Raw genomic sequence first — 12,160 nt, 5'->3', positions numbered from 1 at the left:
TATTGCGCTCCGACACGACCAAGTGTCTTTGTCTCTTTTTTTTTCTCTTTCTGGTGACCTTGCTTTGAACTCAGACCTGCACATGAGCTACAAGCTTTCTCCTCTATACTTATTCTAAGCACATTTCATTAAACATTACATACTATATAAGTTGAATTAAAACACTTGCATTTTTTGATTAAACATTCTATCAAATTCAAGGAAAAAATACATTTTAAGTCTAAACAGTTATTCTTTAAAGTTTAAGTAAAAAATACAGTTTTTTAATCTATTGCAAAATCATACTTCTATTCTAAGTAAAGTTACATGTTTTTATTTAAGCAGAATCACACTTTGAAAATCTGAGTAAATATTCTTTTCATATAAGTTTATCTATCATTGCTGCATTTGCACATTTTTATTTGGTTTAGAGCAAGCTGGTATCAAGCAAGTCTATTTTAGATGTATGTCTAGCAAACCTTATGGGTACAATCATACTTTTCCACGGTTTCACTTTCTACCACCTTCTACAGTAGCCATTTCGAGGTGCAGCAACCAACACCTCTAACACAATATGTGTCTGTAGTAGGGATGGGTATTGATAAGTTTTTATCAATATCGATGGCATTATCGATTCTGCCTATCAATCCAATTCCTTATCAATTCTCTTATCGATTCCCCAAAAATGTAGGTGCACCCACATTTTTCATTGCATCGCCTTTAACGCCAAAAGGTCACCTTTTATCGCTCTCCTTTCATATAATGTCAATGATTTTTTAACAATAAGGCGTAGAAAAAGCTTGTCTTTATTTAAAACACAATAAGGAATATACATATTATTTATAAAGAATTATAAAGATGTATATATAGTCTACAGTATATATATAATGTAATATAATTCTTTATATATTCTAATCTATACTGCTGACATTTCTGATATTCATGACATTCATGACTATTCATATTACAACTCTGCCTCTTTAATTCAGCTGTCGGCTTGAAGCCTCAAATTGTAAACAAAGTAGCATAGTTGGCTAGCTTAGTCTACTGGTTGGACTGTTCAGTTTCCCCACATGTGTTTAAGTTGCAAGGTAGGCTAATACTTTTTCTCCTTGGGACAGGCCCTTTTGAGTCTTAGAGTTGGAAAACATTGAGATGATCAGTCAACTTGAATGCAAGAGTTTGAATCAAATTTGTGCAGTAGCCTTGCTATGATGCTAACCGAAATTAATTATAGGCTAATGTCGCTAGTTGTCTTCTATGCTTCATTGCTTTCACGATTGTGCATGTCAAGGGGCGTGTGTCCATTGAGCGCGCACGAGAGAGGGAGAGGGAGAGAGAGCGCGCTCAAGGGGTTACTTTTATACAGTTTGTAACACAACATTTCAGGAAAACCAGAAAAAGTCCAACGTCGTGCAGGCTGAGGGAATCGTTAAGGGAATCGATAACAAAAAAGACGTACGATGTCGATGGAATTGATAAGTTAAACCCGGTTCCAAGACGGAACCGGTTATCGATGCCCATCCCTAGTCTGTAGGCTACACACACGCAATTAGCACAACCAATCAGAGTACCCCAACGCCCAACACCCTGTCGCCAAAGCTAGCCCTGACTGAGCAAGCTCAAAGTCTCCCGACGAGATCCCGACGGGAAAAAAGTCTCCCAACCACCTCTGATGAACTGGGACACACCGGACCAATTTCAGTAACACTTTACATTACAGATCGGTAACTAGAAAAGCACTCCGAGAGCGCAGCTACCTCCGCCTGCATTGTTCTTCCTAGGTTGTCATACATTTGAACCGAAACTATTCAGATCGCCACCACGTGGCCATACCATGCCATTACACCACTAAGCTAAATACATAAACGCCTCTGGAATCCCGAAAGGAATTACAGATCAGTCCCAAAATGTAATGGTTTCTTCCTTGGGTCATGTCTGACCTTCCCTGAAAATCTCATCGAAATCCATCCATTACTTTTCGAGTTATCTTGCTAACAAACAGACAGACAAACAAACAGACAAACAGACAGACAGACAGACAAACGCCGGTCCCCGATGAAAACATATACCTCCTTGGCGGAGGTAAATAACTGCTGCAAATATGTACTTACCGAAGCTATGGATTTACTTATTGTGACATAACATTTCTGTAATTATACCAACATGATGGTGCTATAAACTAAAGGACTAAATTACATAGTAACTTCTAAGTGTTATAGCACAATTACACATGGTCAAAGTTTTTGTAGTAGTTAGTTTGATGGTAAAATGTGACCTGTTATCTGTTATTGGGGCAGCCGTGGTGTACTGGTTAGGGCTTGCCGGTTCGATCCCCGACCAGTCCACCACGGCTGAAGTGCCCTTGAGCAAGGTAACCCCTCACTGCTCCCCGAGCACCGCTGGTTGGGCAGGCAGCTCACTGCTCTGGGTTAGTGTGTGATTCACCTCACTGTGTGTGTGCTGTGTGTGTTCACTAATTCGGTTAAATTGGGTTAAATGCAGAGAAACGAATTTCCCTCACAGGATCAAAAAAGTATATATTCTATTCTATTATATTCTATTATGATGAAAGTAAAATACTGTTTGTCCCACTCCCCACCGTACAGAAAACCTTTTGAACAGCCCTGATACCATAATAGTTATTGTGAAATTACCTCATTTATTTCTTCATAACACCAGATAACAGGTCACATATTATGTCACAATAAGTAAATCCTAAATATTTATAGCGTGACGAGGTAGCCAAAATCCAAAGACCAACGCGAATGTCCAAGAACCTCTCTGATGTGGGAAGCCTCTTTTAAAGGGCGGAAACCCAATCACAGCGCCCGGCAATTAAGAGCTGATTGCCCACGGGACCATCTGAAATTACACATTAATTATTTGTAATATGTGGTTTAAAAATATCATTACCATTAAATTGCATACATATTACCATAACATTGCCCACTTATTACCGATCTGTAATGTAAAGTGTTACCCCAATTTCTTCCCAACCCCATACAACTCCTCCAGATGTCCAACCGTCGGGTTGGTGTATTTCCTGCTTAAAGGCCCTGCTAAGATGTAACACACTGTGTGTGTGTGTGTGTGTGTGTGTGTGTGTGTGTGTGTGTGTGTGTGTGTGTGTGTGTGTGTGTGTGTGTGTGTGTGTGTGTGTGTGTGTGTGTGTGTAGGTGTGTGTGTGTGTGTGTGTGTGTGTGTGTGTGTGTGTGTGTAGGTGTGTGTGTGTGTGTGTGTGTGTGTGTGTGTGTGTGTGTGTGTGTGTGTGTGTGTGTGTGTGTGTGTGTGTGTAGGTGTGTGTGTGTGTGTGTGTGTGTGTGTGTGTGTGTGTGTGTGTGTGTGTGTGTGTGTGTGTGTGTGTGTGTGTGTGTGTAAAGGCCCTGCTAAGATGTGGGGAAAGACACCTGGAGCTCACTAGCTGTCAGGGAGATGGAAGTGATTCAGCAGCTGCATTCATAAGTGAAGCGGGTGAAAAGTTAGAGACTGAAGAAAGATCTACAACCACAGAACAAGCTCACACAAGCTCAGAGGAGTTAGTGTTGAGGAAGTGGCATATTCGTGCGTCATTGACACACGGTCACACATGTGGGGAGGCACACCACACCCCCCACATGCCGTGTTGATGACACAATTCTCATCACACATTGTGTACATGCAGAAGTTGACATCCTGGGTCCAGAAAGTAAAAGTCCTGCCATATATTCTTTCTACCTGTTCACTTAACACAGGTGATATCACTAGTTATCTGATCTACCTGGCTGCTCATTAGGATGATCTGGTTTACTAAATGGTTACTAATGGCATCAGGACTTTTACTTTGTGAACCTGGGATGTCCACCTCTGTGTACGTGGGACACAGACTCAGGGCTATATTTGGGCCCTGTACTGTACGTGGGACACAGACTCAGGACTATATTTGGGCCCTGTACTGTACTGTACAGGGGACACAGACTCAGGAGGACTATATTTGGGCCCTGTACTGTACTGTACGTGGGACACAGACTCAGGACTGTATTTGGGCCCTGTACTATACTGTACGTGGGACACAGACTCAGGACTATATTTGGGCCCTGTACTGTACTGTACGTGGGACACAGACTCAGGACTATATTTGGGCCCTGTACTGTACGTGGGACACAGACTCAGGGCTATATTTGGGCCCTGTACTGTACTGTACATGGGACACAGACTCAGGACTATATTTGGGCCCTGTACTGTACTGTACGTGGGACACAGACTCAGGACTATATTTGGGCCCTGTACTGTACATGGGACACAGACTGTCAGCTTCGGAGTCATTGGAATGGTTATTTGACTTATTCTGGGTTGAATGACGGCTGTCTCGCTTCCCCCTAGCGCCTCTGAGTGGAAAATACACGCATGCAACGGTGTGCTATGGGAAACGTCTTCAGCCTCGCGATCATGCTCATGAAAAGGCACACTGACCGATTGTGTAGTGTTGTAAAATATACACGCTAAAGCTGTAGGGGAAGCTCTGTTCAGAAACCTGCAAGTGTAAAATGAGCGAAAATGAAAAGCGAAAGCGAAAGCGAAACTGGCGAAGAAATCACCAAACCTGCATAGTTTCCCTTTACTGTAATGTTAATATCAGCAAAGGATGTCCCTTTGTACACCTCACCCAACAACACATTTCTGGTCCTGATGTAGAGAGGCTACAAAAAAGATCCACAAACACAGGGAACGCATTCATGACATCTTGTACACATTGTTGTCATGTCCCAGTCTACGGTTTACGGGACATGAACAAAAAATGGGAGATGGTGAAAACGAAGTAGTAAATTCAAAAGTATTTATTTACAAAAAGATAATAGAAAAAATCTTAGAGAATGAAAAATGAAGGCTGCCCAATACGAAAGGCCTCCAAAAAGTAGGCCCAGGCGATCCCCAGCCTTTTCCCGACTCTCACTCCGAGAGCAGGCCGGAGCGACGGCAAAACAGCAGCGGAGTGGAGCGGAGCAGAGTAGCCTAGCGTGGTGAGGTAGCCAAAATCTAAAGACCAACGCGAATGCCCAAGAACCTCCCTCTCTGACGTGAGAAGCCCCTTTTAAAGGGCCGACACCCAATCACAGCGCCCGGCAATTAAGAGCTGATTGCCCACGGGACCATCTGAAATGAACAGAAACACAAGACACAGAAAGAAACAAGCAGATCAAAGCAAACACACGCTGAAAGAAACACACAGGGACGTAACATTGTGCATTTAGTAGCTATGTGGAAGACTTCAGCATAACGCTGACAAATGTCAGATCAAAATCATTGCATTGTCTAAAGAACCCCCCCCCCCCCACACACACACACACATACACACACACACACTGTCACTTCTTACTCACTCTCTCTCTCACACACACACACACACACACACACACACACACACATTGTAGTAGCTCTTTCTGGTCGTCCCTTTACTCCCTGAATTGCTGTTACTGGTGACTGAGCTGGATATATCTTGACGTGTGCTGGTGAATAGATGAGTAATGTAAGTTGATCCAGTCAGTTCAAAGACCATTTATTGTTGTTGTTGATGGTACAGAAACTTGAGGAAAAATGAAATAAACAATTAAACTAGAGCAGTCTCTTATATAGTCAAACGGCTTGGCTTGTCACGGCACACCACCACACAGACACAGACTTGCCCTCTGAGCCACACGCACCTTCAGCCTCCCAACCGTCCTCTAGGTGACCGGTAGGCAGACTCACTCACTCACTCACTCACTCACTCATCCATACATTACACATACACACTCACTACTATTCACTAGACAGAAAATCAAATGCTTAATTTGGCTCCTACACATGTGTCTCCCTTGAGTGTGTGTGTATACAGTATGTGTTATGGGGCGACGGGGTGTGAGGATGTGTGTGTGTGTGTTTGTGTTTCATGGGTGTATGTTTCATGGGAGTATATTTTGTACTCAAACTGTATCCATGAAGTAAAAAGTTAAATAAACCAATGTAGCATGGAGTTGGAATAACAAGGTGTATTTGTAATCTCATTGTAGACTGTACAGGTGTGGTCTCATTGGAGATTTCTGTAAGGAAATATCATCAGTTCTCCAGTCAGAACACTCACAGCTGAGAGAGTTGAACCTGAATAAGAATCCCCTGAAGGATTCTGGAGTGGAGCTGCTGTCTGCTGGACTGAAGCACACTAACTGCAGACTGGACACACTGTGGTGAGTCATGTGAAATCAGTTATTCTGTGATATGGTCAACTAAGACACGAGGAATGCCATCCAGATTGTAAAATGTAATGACCAATTTTTGTTATATGAATTCTGATCATATTTAATCTCACACTGAAAAAGTGGAGCATTATTACTATATTGTGATGTGTAGGAATAAGCAGTTTGGGGTGGGAGTCCATAGATGCCAGTGTGGGGGAGTGTGAAGCTCTACTTCCTGATGTGTGTGTCTAGGAAACTGGCAAGCAATGTGAAAAGTGGGGAGTGTGTGTGTGTGAGAGAGTGTGGATTGCGTCGAGTGTGTGTGTGTGCGGCTGCTAGCATTTGGATGTTTACTGTGCAGGAGAATAAAGATCTGGCAGCTCTCAGAAGAGACACACACTGTACACATCACAGGAGAATACATCAGCTCTCAGAAGAGACACACACTGTACACCTCACAGGAGAATACAGCAGCTCTCAGAAGAGACACACACTGTACACCTCACAGGAGAATACAGCAGCTCTCAGAAGAGGGACACACTGTACACCTCACAGGAGAATAATACACCTCACAGAAGAGGGACACACTGTACACCTCACAGGAGAATACAGCAGCTCTCAGAAGAGACACACACTGTACACCTCACAGGAGAATACATCAGCTCTCAGAAGAGACACACACTGTACACCTCACAGGAGAATACAGCAGCTCTCAGAAGAGACACACTGTACACCTCACAGGAGAATAAAGCAGCTCTCAGAAGAGACACACACTGTACACCTCACAGGAGAATACATCAGCTCTCAGAAGAGACACACTGTACACCTCACAGGAGAATACAGCAGCTCTCTGAAGAGGGACACACTGTACACCTCACAGGAGAATACAGCAATAGTCAAGAGGCTACAAGAGATACCTACAAACCCAGGGACAGCCAAGCCCATGAAAAGCTCAATGCTAACAGCCCAGGTGATAGATAGAAGGTAAAACAGATGATCTTTCCATCTCCAGCCTCTAACTTTGCTGTGAGAACATTAAAGACTATTACATTAAAACATTACAACACAACACAAGATGGCTACATGAGGAGACTAAGCTGAGCTAAAGTCCAGAGTGTAAATATAAAGTGCATTAGTGACATCATGTGTGTAGATTCAGCATATGAATTGCAGTGCAGACAAAAGAGAGTTTGAGGTCATTAGTCCACAGCACCCGTCCCCCAGTCCACGGTCCAAGGAGGAGGACAAGAGTCCATCCTGCTGACCAGGAGAAAGGAGAACAGCTCAAGTGCAGGTCCACGCTCAGCTGACGGTCAGTCTGGAGTGGACCAAGCCCCTTGGTGTGTGTGTGTGCGTGTGTGCGTGTGTGCGTGTGTGCGTGTGTGCGTGTGTGTGTGTGTGTGTGTGTGTGTGTGTAAGAAAGTGAGTGAGAGAGTAGAGGATTGGTGATTAATATTCAGATGTTTAACTCTGTTTCAGGCTGTGGAGCTGTGATCTGAGTGATAAGAGCTGTTCCTATCTGGCCTCTGCACTGAAGACATCACACTCATCAAATCTCAGAGTGCTGCACCTGGGTATCAATAAGCTGCTGGACTCAGGAGTGGAACTTTTATGTTCTGCTCTTTGTCATCACAACTGCAAACTGGAGAAACTATGGTAAGCATCACTTCATGTAGTGTGTGTGTGTGTGTGTGTGTGTGTGTGTGTGTGTGTGTACGTGTGTGTGTGTGTGTGTGTGTGTGTGTGTGTGTGTGTGTGTGTGTGTGTGTGTGTGTGTGTGTGTGTGTGTGCACGCATCCTTGTAGTGGTGATGATGAGGTTAAAGACATCAGTGAGTGTGAGGGGGAATGAGAGTCTGGGAGGGAGGGATGAAGGGAGGAGTGTGTGTGTGTGTGTGTGTTGGTTGGGGGGGGTGAGAGTGAGAGAGAGAATGGAGGAAAGTGTGTGTGTGTGGGGGGGGGAGGGGTGGTGGTGAGAGAGTGTTTGTGTGTGTGTGTGTGTGTAGTGGGGGGATGAGTAAGGGAGGTAGGAGTGGAGGGAGGGGAGTCTCTGTGTGTGTGTGTGTGTGTGTGTGTGTGTGTGTGTGAGTGAGTGATAGTGTGAGTGAGAGAGTAGAGGATTGGTGATTAATATTCAGATGTTTAACTCTGTTTCAGGCTGCAGAGATGTGGTCTGAGTGATAAGAGCTGTTCCTATCTGGCCTCTGCACTGAAGACATCACACTCATCAAATCTCAGAGTGCTGCACCTGAGTGGCAATAAGCTGCTGGACTCAGGAGTGGAACTTTTATGTTCTGCTCTTTGTCATCACAACTGCAAACTGGAGACACTACGGTAAGCCTCACTTCATGTAGTGTGTGTGTGTGTGTGTGTGTGTGTGTGTGTGTGTGTGTGTGTGTGTGTGTGTGTGTGTGTGTGTGTGTGGGTGGGTGTGTGGGTGTGTGTTGGTGTGTGGGTGTGTGTGTGTGTGTGTGTGTGTAGGTGTGGGTCTGGGTGTGTGTGGTCGGGGCCTGAGAGTCTGGGAGGGAGGGATGAAGGGAGGAGTGTGTGTGTGTGGTGGTTGTTGGGGGGTGGGGGGGTGAGAGTTAGGGAGAGAATGGAGGAAAGTGTGTGTGGGGGGGGGGTGGTGGTGGTGAGAGAGTTTGTGTGTGTGTGTGTGTGTGTGTGGGGGGGGTGAGTGAGGGAGGTAGGAGTGGAAGGAGGGGAGTCTGTGTGTGTGTGTGTGTGTGTGTGTGTGTGTGTGTGTGAGTGATAGTGTGAGTGTGAGTGTGAGAGTAGAGGATTGGTGATTAATATTCAGATGTTTATCTCTTTAACTCTGTTTCAGGCTGGATAGCTGTAATCTGAGTGATAAGAGCTGTTCCTATCTGGCCTCTGCACTGAAGACATCACACTCATCAAATCTCAGAGTGCTGAACCTGAGTACCAATCAGCTGCTGGACTCAGGAGTGGAACTTTTATGTTCTGCTCTTTGTCATCACAACTGCAAACTGGAGACACTACGGTAAGCTTCACTTTATGTAGTGTGTGTGTGTGTGTGTGTGTAGGTGTGTAGGTGTGTGGGTGTGTGTGTGGGTGTGTGTGGTCGGGGCCTGAGAGTCCGGGAAGGAGGGATGAAGGGAGGAGTGTGTGTGAGAGAGTGTGTGTGTGTGGTGGTTGTTGGGGGGGTGAGAGTGAGGGAGATAATGGAGGAAAGTGTGTGTGTGGGGGGGTGGTGGTGGTGAGAGTGTTTGTGTGTGTGGGCGGGGGATGAGTGAGGGAGGTAGGTAGGAGTGGAGGGAGAGGAGTGTGTGTGTGTGTGTGTGTGTGTGTGTGTGTGTGTGTGTGTGTGTGTGTGCGTGCGCGTGCGTGCGCGTGCGCGTGAGTGTGAGCGTGAGTGAGCAAGAGAGTAGAGGAGTGAGAGAGTAGAGGATTGGTGATTAATATTCAGATGTTTAACTCTGTTTCAGGCTGCAGTTGTGTAATCTGACTGATAAGAGCTGTTCCTATCTGGCCTCTGCACTGAAGACATCACACTCATCAAATCTCAGAGTGCTGCACCTGGGTATCAATAAGCTGCTGGACTCAGGAGTGGAACTTTTATGTTCTGCTCTTTGTCATCACAACTGCAAACTGGAGGAACTATGGTAAGCATCACTTCATGTAGTGTGTGTGTGTGTGTGCGCGCATCCCAGTCCTAATAGTGGTGATGAAGAGGTTAAAGACAGCAGAGTGTGTGTGTGTGTGTGTGTGTGTGTGTGTGTGTGTGTGTGTGTGTGTGTGTGTGTGTGTGTGTGTGTGTGTGTGTGTGTGTGCGAGCGCGCGCGCGTGCCAGTCCTAATAGTGGTGATGAAGAGGTTAAAGACAGCAGAGTGTGTGTGTGTGTGTGTTATGGTGGAGGGGGGGATGAGAGTCTGGGAGGGAGGGATGAAGGGAGGAGTGTGTGTGTGTGTGTGTGTGCTTGTGTGTGTGCGTGCGTGTGTGCATGCGTGCGTTTGTGTGTGTGTGTGTGTTGGTTGGGGGAGTGAGAGAGTGAGGAGGGTTGGAGAGAGGAAAGTAGGAATGTTTGAGGGTGGTGGTGAGTGTGTGTGTGTGTGTGTGTCCTTGTACTGGTGGTGATGAGGGGCGACAGATGAGACAGATAGTAGGGTGACTGAGGGAGGCAGGGGAGTTTGTGTGTGTGTGTGTGTATGTGAGTGCGAGTGTGTGTGAGAGAGTAGAGGATTGGTGATTAATATTCAGATGTTTAACTCTGTTTCAGGCTGTGGGGCTGTGATCTGAGTGATGTAGTGTGTGTGTGTGTGTGTGTGTGTGTGTGCGTGCGCGAACGCATGTGTGTGTACACACGTGTGTGTGTGTGTGTGTGTGTGTGTGTGTGCGTGCGCGCATGTGTGTAGTGGTGGTGATGAGGTTAAGTCTCTATCCTGTCAACATTTAACAACTACCAGAAGTTTATATAGCCTACTGTATGTAGTCGGGCCCTGTGTGTATGCCAATGGGCCTGCACTTAAATATTGTGCTGATACCTTTTGCCATAGATTAGTGCCATCCACCAGAATCTATGCCCTGTGCAGCTCAAAGTAGCGCTAGTTACCTCCATCCACCAGAATCTATGTCCTCTGCAGCTCAAAGTAGCGCTAGTCACCTCCATCCACCATAATCTATGCCCTCTGCAGCTCAAAGTAGCGCTAGTCACCTCCATCCACCAGAATCTATGCCCTCTGCAGCTCAAAGTAGCGCTAGTCACCTCCATCCACCAGAATCTATGCCCTGTGCAGCTCCAAGTAGCGCTAGTCACCTCCATCCACCAGAATCTATGCCCTCTGCAGCTCAAAGTAGCGCTAGTCACCTCCATCCACCAGAATCTATGCCCTCTGCAGCTCAGAGTAGCGCTAGTCACCTCCATCCACCAGAATCTATGCCCTCTGCAGCTCAGAGTAGCGCTAGTCACCTCCATCCACCAGAATCTATGCCCTCTGCAGCTCAAAGTAGCGCTAGTCACCTCCATCCACCAGAATCTATGCCCTCTGCAGCTCAAAGTAGCGCTAGTAACCTCCATCCACCAGAATCTATGTCCTCTGCAGCTCAAAGTAGCGCTAGTAACCTCCATCCACCTGAATCTGCAGCTCTAAGTAGCGCTAGTCACCTTCATCCACCAGAATCTATGCCCTCTGCAGCTCAAAGTAGCGCTAGTAACCTCCATCCACCAGAATCTATGCCCTCTGCAGCTCAAAGTAGCGCTAGTCACCTCCATCCACCAGAATCTATGTCCTCTGCAGCTCAAAGTAGCGCTAGTAACTAGGGATGTAACGATGCATCGTGACACGAATAAAAATCGATACAAATGCGTGACGATTCGCACCGGTTGATAGAAAAAATGAATCGCGATAAGTCACGTGACTTATGTCACTAGGTACGGGGCACAGAACGAGGGAAGACGACGGTAGGCAACAACTTTGAACTAGAGTGTGTGTGTCAGGGTTCGTATGGGTGCTTGAAATCCTTGAAAATGCTTGGATTTTAATGTGGTGTTTTCAAGGTTTGAAAAAGACATAATTTATGAAGTTGTTTTGTTTTTGCCACGCGTTCGCGTCCAGTTTGACGTGTCTGGATTTTCCGATAATGACAGCAATCTTGTGATGCTGATATTGACTTTTAATTTCTGCGCGTGTAAACTAGTCTAAGCTACTGTGCTTGAACGAAGTTAGCTGTGACAGACTAACCTACTGGTTTTCATCGTTTTAACCACAAAGCCTGTCGACCTTAGGTCTACTCAATTGTTTAGTTAACACCTTGTCATTTCGCGTTTGTCCCGCCGGTCACCTCCGTGCGCCCCATTAGGCTACATCAGAACATATGTCGGGATAGCCATGTCACTATGAGAAAACGTATGACGATAGTGCATTAACACGTGCACTATCGTCATACGTGCAGATTAACACGTTTGCATGCTTGGTAAACATCAGTCTTGCACATAATATTGAGCTGATTTTTTAGTGGAAATGGCTT

General features: G+C 45.7%; 1 protein-coding gene and 1 long non-coding RNA gene across 2 annotated transcripts in view; both read left to right on the top strand.

Annotated features, from left to right (window-relative positions):
* LOC134080710 (NACHT, LRR and PYD domains-containing protein 12-like) overlaps positions 1-12,160 on the top strand; it is a 410,628-nt gene that overhangs the window by 189,830 nt on the left and 208,638 nt on the right. The window lies entirely within an intron of this gene.
* Positions 7,659-12,160, top strand: part of LOC134081284 (uncharacterized) — a 48,547-nt gene continuing 44,045 nt past the window's right edge. Inside the window, exons 1-2 of the long non-coding RNA XR_009939526.1 lie at positions 7,659-7,829; positions 9,000-9,176. This is a non-coding gene — a long non-coding RNA (uncharacterized LOC134081284). The remainder of the gene's footprint in view (positions 7,830-8,999; positions 9,177-12,160) is intronic.

The sequence above is a fragment of the Sardina pilchardus genome, chromosome 1 (genome assembly GCF_963854185.1).
Source record: "Sardina pilchardus chromosome 1, fSarPil1.1, whole genome shotgun sequence".
NCBI lineage: Eukaryota > Metazoa > Chordata > Actinopteri > Clupeiformes > Clupeidae > Sardina > Sardina pilchardus.
This window is presented reverse-complemented; position numbering and strand designations above follow the sequence as displayed.